The following is a 6,919-nucleotide window of genomic DNA, read 5'->3' as shown; positions in this document are numbered from 1 at the left end:
AAAGCAAGCTGAGCACAAAACATGAGCTGACACCCCGCCAAAGCCCCCTCCCCTTAAGATGGGATGGATATATATATATATATATATATATAAACATTCCTCAGGCACTAGTAACTGCCTAAGAACAAAGGCAGGGGAATAACAAATGGTCAATTGATAAAGATTGCAGTCATGTAGGACATGAAATTCCACTAGACTTTGTAACTGTCTTAATGATTTACAAGAAAAACACAATCTTAATAATAGACCTCCAGGAACCTATAGACTCAATTTCCTGGAGCCCTAACATCACTTTCACCACCATAGGATAGACAACCTTATATAATCAGTCACTCCTCACAATCACAGTGGAGCTCTTTCTGCCCCACGGGTCCCGTCCCCGTGCTAGAATAAAAACACCTTTGGGGGCACCTGGGTGGCTCAGTCGTTAAGCGCCTGCCTTCAGCTCAGGTCATGATCCCAGGGTCCTGGGATTGAGCCCCGCATCGGGCTCCCTGCTCAATGGGGAGCCTGCTGCTCCCTCTCCCACTCCCCCTGCTTGTGTTCCCTCTCTCACTCTCTCTCTCTCTGTCAAATAAATAAATAAAATATTTAAAAGAATAGAATAAAAACACCTTTTTGCACTGCAAAACATCTCAAGAATTCTTTCTTGACCATTGGGCTCGATGATCCTGCATCATATTTTGGTGGCCCATACAGGCATTCTGCATCTTACCTTCATCTGGACTTCGAGCCTCAGCACAAACTTGGTGAGTTACTCTCTCCTCTCTTTTTACTTTCATTTTAGAGGCTCTTCAAGGAGTATGGTCTTATTGGAATACTTTCATGTCAATAGCTCAGGCTGCAATACTCTAGCCCGTGGCTACTCTATGGGGACGAGAAAGCCTGCCTTTTGACCAGAAGCTCAATTCCTTTTGACTGGAAGCTCATTCCATTGGCCGGAATGGTTCTAAGGCCCAGAAACTCAGTGCCCTCTCGTAATTCCTATTCTTATACACAGTTGTCTTTCTTGGGCACGGACAGCCACCTAAGTCACTAGGACGGCTGCCAATCTTAAGAATCTCATGTAAGGGGCGCCTGGGAGGCTCAGTTGGTTAAGCGACTGCCTTCGGCTCAGGTCATGATCCTGGAGTCCCAGGATCGAGTCCCGCATCGGGCTCCCTGCTCGTCAGGGAGTCTGCTTCTCCCTCTGACCCTATCCCCTCTGATGTGCTCTCTCTCTCTTATTCTCTCTCTCAAATAAATAAATAAAATCTTAAAAAAAAAAAAAAAAGAATCTCATGTAAGGTTTCTTCCTCATTGGTCTAATGCAATTGCACCCAAATCCCTGGCCTACCCACTTCTGGCCACGAGACCTCCTCTCAGAGCTGACTGAAACGAGTACCCAACTGAATTAAAACCCAACTGGGGACCATCTCCTAGAGAAGTCAGCTATAAAAGACTACATGTGTTGGAATGTCGCTTCGATCAGGATGGATTTCTATCTTCAGTATTCTTCATCAATGTCCCCTACTGACTACTTAAATTACAATATTGTGTAATTTCCCCTTGTAAAACTTTGCTGGTGTTTTCCATGGGTTAAGAATGACAGGTTCTCCATGGCATTTTGGTCCATTCACTGGCACCCATTAGTCATCTAGAATGCAATGGGAAAGTTGAGGGACACCAGCATCCCTCCAAGGCAAGGCAGTGTGCATAGAACCTTCTTAGAAGTATGCCTCTGGTTACTTTGACACTAGGAACCTCTGACATATCCTGCGTAGATGCCACATGGGAGGCAGGGGGGATTTGGGGTAATAAACCTTCTCTGCTTTTCTAGGAGCATGGGATCTCTAATTCCCAAGTAGTCTCCCTTGGGATGCCTTTTAACCTGCTGGAATCAATTCAGATTGCAAGATCTAAGAAAGAAAAAAAACTGGTCTTCTTCTGTAACATTGCATGGCCTCAGTACTCCTCGGCAAATGAGGGAAAATGGCCCATTAATGGACATTAAACTTTAATACGATCTATCCGATCTCTTCTGCAGGAAACAGGGCAAATGGACTGAGGTACCCTATGTCCAGGCCTTCATGGCCCTAAATCAGGATCCCGATCTAAGGGTCCTCTTGCAAAATGTGTCTAACCACCAACCAGGTTAATAAACCCCCTCTGGACATACTGGATGATGATTGTCTAAATAGACCCATTTCTCCTAACAAACCTGGGTTACTGTAGAAATCACTGGCAAATCCAAACAAAGAAGACACTGGCTCTGTTACTATCTCTCCTCCTTATAAACCACAAGACCCCTCTACTCCCAGCCCAGATGGACATACCAGGGGTGGAACTCCCTATCTTCTAGGACTTCTACCTAAATCTGGATTGCATCCTCTTAGGGAGGTTGCTAATGGAGAAATGGGCACAGTTAGTCATGTTCCATTCTCCATGGAAGACCTGGCTCAGATAAACAATTAGGACAATATTCTGAAAACCGTTCTCAATTTATTGAGGACTTTCAACAATTACCTATTATTTTTTATTTGACCTGGTGAGATATATACATCATATTAACTCGTTGTTGCACCCCTGAGGAAAAGAACCATATCTGGGCAGGGGCTCAAGAATTTGCTGATGACCATAAAAAGGAATGAGAGCTTGCCATTTGCAACGACGTGGATGGAACTGGAGGGTGTTATGCTGAGTGAAATAAGTCAATCAGAGAAAGACATGTATCATATGACCTCACTGATATGAGGAATTCTTAATCTCAGGAAACAAACTGAGGGTTGCTGGAGTGGTGGGGGGTGGGAGGGATGGGGTGGCTGGGTGACAGGCATTGGGGAGGGTATGTGCTATGGTGAGCGCTGTGAATTGTGCAAGACTGTTGAATCACGGATCTGTACTTCTGAAACAAATAATGCAACATATGTTAAGAAAAAAGAAAAAGAAGAAGACAGCAGGAGGGGAAGAATGAAGGGGAATAAGTCGGAGGGGGAGACGAACCATGAGAGACGATGGACTCTGAAAAACAAACTGAGGGTTCTAGAGGGGAGGGGTGGGGGATGGGTTAGCCTGGTGATGGGTATTAAAGAGGGCACATTCTGCGTGGAGCACTGGGTGTTATGCACAAACAATGAATCATGGAACACTACATCAAAAACTAATGATGTAATGTATGGTGATTAACATAACAATAAAAAATTTAAACGAAAAAAGAATTTGCTGATGAAGTAGCAGTCAGAGATAACCCCCTACCCATCGTTATCCAGTAGGGGGCACTGCTGTTCCCAATCCTGAACCTTACTGGCATTACCAAGATAGGGAAGGGAAAGACAGACCATATGATCACTTGTTTAATAGAAGAAATGAAAAAAGGATTCTCTTAAGGATTGATAAAACTCAGGAAGTTACCCAAGTTGCTGATGAAAATCCAGCTCTATTTCAGGGCTGTTTGATAGACACTATCCCTAAGTACACAAATCTGGACCCAACCTCCTCTGAAGGAACAACTATACTAAACATGCATTTTTTAGGTCAGTCAGCACCTGACATCCACTAAAAATTGGCTGAAATGGCTTTAGGCCCTGAAACCCCCACCCAGCGCCCACTAGAGGTAGCTACTGGGGTCTTTAATAATAGAAATATGGCCGTTAGGCAAGAAAAGGACTGGAGAGCTAAAATGCAGGGTTAAAAACAGGCTCAAATATTGGCCTGGCGCTATTGCAGATTCCCCACAACACCAGACTAACCAGGGGCCAAAGATAAAGCCGGTATCAGACAAAGGAGCAGGTGAGACCCCATGCTACAGGTGTGGCCAAGTCAGACAGTGGAGCAAGGAATGTCCAAACACAGGCTCTCCACCAGGGCCATGTCCTGTCTGTAAGAAAGAAGGACATTGGAAATCAGGATGACGGGGAGCCCCAGGTTAACCTGGATGTGGAAGGTAAGTTTATCAATTTCCTTATTGATACAGGAGTTTTACTCTTCTTACTCAGCCCTTCTTGTCTTTCTAAACATAGAATGGTTGGCACAGAAGAGGAAACTAAAACACGCCTCCAGACAATGCCTTTAGCCTGTACGTACAAAAACCAGTTGGTTACTCATGTTTTCCTAGTCCTTTCATTTTGTCCCACTCCATTAGTTGGATGAGACTTAGTGTATAAACCAGGAAGCAGGTTTACTCTGACTAAAGAGGACAGCTTGGGTGCCTGGGTGGCTCAGTTGGTTAAGCGACTGCCTTCGGCTCAGGTCATGATCCTGGAGTCCTGGGATCGAATCCCACGTCAGGCTCCCTGCTCGGCAGGGAGTCTGCTTCTCCCTCTGACCCTCTTCCCTCTCATGCTCTCTCTCATTCTCTCTCTCTCTCAAATAAATAAATAAATAAATAAATATTTAAAAAAATTAAAAAAAAATAAAGAGGACAGCTTGTTCTCTTTAACACCCAGAGAACTTAAACCTTGCCTTGATATCCCTCCTAATATCTGGAAGGAAGTAAATCCACAGGTCTGCGATTGGCATGAGACTTAATATTTGTTTATTAATATCGTTAATTAAAGTGACCTTAAAGGACCCAACCACTATACCTCATAAAAAAAAAAAAAGAAAAGAAAAAAAACCAGTATCCCTTAAAACCTGAGGCAGAGGCTGGGTTACAACCACTTATTGATACATCTCTCAAACATGGTATTTTAAAACCTTGTCAATCTCCTTATAACACTCCAATTTTACCAGCAAAGAAACCAAATGGACACTATCAGACGGTACAAGATTTAAGAGCTATAAATGAAGCAGTGATGCCTATTCATCCCATGGTGCCAAATCCATATACTATTCTCACCCAGGTCCCTGGTGATGCCAACTGGTTTACAGTACTTGGTTTATTTTTTTTTTTAAGATTTTATTTATTTATTCATGAGAGACAGAGAGGCAGAGGCAGAAGGAGAAGCAGGCTCCCTGCAGAGCAGGGAGCCCCATGGGGGACTCGATCCCAGGACCCTGGGATCATGACCTGAGCCGAGCCACCCAGGCGTCCTTTAAAAGACACCTTCTTTTGCATGCCTTGAAGTGAAGAAACACAGCCACTAATTTGCTTTTGAATGGCCCTCACCTTCAAGCCCTCAGGCTGTTCCATTTAACTTGGATAGTCTTGCCAAGGGATTTGGGGACAGTCCTCACTTTTTCCAGGGCTGCTCTTAGCAAAGACCTCCGTGGTATCTCCCCCTGCTTCAAGGGACTATAGTTCAATATGTGGATGGTATTTTCATCTGTAGTCCCACAAAAGAAATATCTGATGGCAGTTCTTTAACTTCACTTAATTGCTTGGCAGACAGAGGATATAGTGTCTTCCCTAAAAAGGCACAAATATTGAAACAAAAAGTATAATATAATATTTGGGGATACGCGCTAACACCAAGTCACTCTACCCTGTCTATTGACAGAAAAAAAAAAGGCAGTATTAGATCTTGGACCCCTAGCTAAAAAAAACAACTCTGTACCTTCCTAGGTATGGCAGGTTTTTGCCCACTGTGGATTCCTGGATTTAGCTTTTTAGCCAAACCATTTTATGATTCAATTAAAGGCCCTGGTAAAGAATCTTTACTCTGGATGGAAGGCCCAACAGACCGCCTTTCAAACATTAAAAGCTAAGCTTTCATCAGCCCCAGCTTTGGCCTTACCAAATTTAGAAAAACCTTTCACTTTATATGTAATAGAAAAACAGGGACAAGCTTTGGGAATTCTTACCCAGAAATTAGGAAATGAAACAAAACGGGTGGGCTATTTTTCAAAGTCACTTGATAATGTGGGTGGCTGGCTTGTCTTCAAGCAGTGGCTGCAACAGCCCTCCCGGTAGAAGCAGCTTCAAGACTTACTCTGGGACAATTCTTGATGGTGATGACTCCACATCAGGTCCAAAGTGTCCTAGAGACCAAAGGCCACCAATGGATAACAGGATACCGACTTACTAAATACCAGGCTATGCTTTTAGACATACCTGAAATAATACTGAAAGCCTATCAAACTTTATGCCTGGACCTGATCATCCTACGTCTATGCTAGAACATGACTGTTCAGAGATTATCGATCTTGTTTTTTCTGGCAGACCAGATTTAAAAGATTCCCCTATTGAAAATGCAGATGACAGTTGGTTTACTGACGGCAGCAGCTTCATGGATAAGGGAAAAAGAAAAGCCAGATACGCTATGGTTAGCTTAGCTAAGACCACTGAGGCAAAAGCCCTTCCAGTAAATACTTCCGCTCAAAAGACTGAATGAATAGCACTTACCCATGCTCTTCAATGGCAAAAGGCCTAAAAATGAATATTTATACTGACTCCAAATATGCTTGCCTGGAGCTACATGCCCATGGGGAAATTTGGAAGGAAATGGATTATGATTACTATCAAGCCATAACTCCCCGATCAAATATGAGCCTGAAATAATTACTCTTCTTGAGTCTATACATCTATCTAAGGAGGTAGCTGTAATTCACCCCAGAGGACGTCAAAAGAATAGGATCTTGGAATCTAAAGGAAATAATCTAAAGGACCATGCAGCCAAGCAGGCAGCACAAAATAAACAAATATTAAGTCTCATACCAGTTTTAACTCCAGTCAAGTCCATAACTCCGGTCTATTCAGACCAAGAAATTCACATGGCCCAGGAACAAGGAAATTCAAAAAAGGTACAGAACTGGCTTGTTAATGAGGGGGAAATCTTTATATCCAAAAATATCTCATGGAAGGTAATACAGGGTTTACACCAGGCTACTCATTTGGGCAAAAATGCTTTAAAACATTTAGTTAAAAATATATTTGATGGAGTGAATTTAATAGCTATAATAAAACAGATTGCCAATCCTGTATTGTTTGGGCACAAGTAAATCCAGAAGGTGCAGTCCGTGCCCACCCCTACCCCACCCCACCCCCCCGTTTTTGAAACCA

Source organism: Callorhinus ursinus, unplaced genomic scaffold, assembly GCF_003265705.2.
Source record: "Callorhinus ursinus isolate GAN/ISIS: 27379988/994484 unplaced genomic scaffold, GSC_fseal_2.0 scaffold12, whole genome shotgun sequence".
In the NCBI taxonomy this organism is placed as follows: domain Eukaryota; kingdom Metazoa; phylum Chordata; class Mammalia; order Carnivora; family Otariidae; genus Callorhinus; species Callorhinus ursinus.
This window is presented reverse-complemented; position numbering follows the sequence as displayed.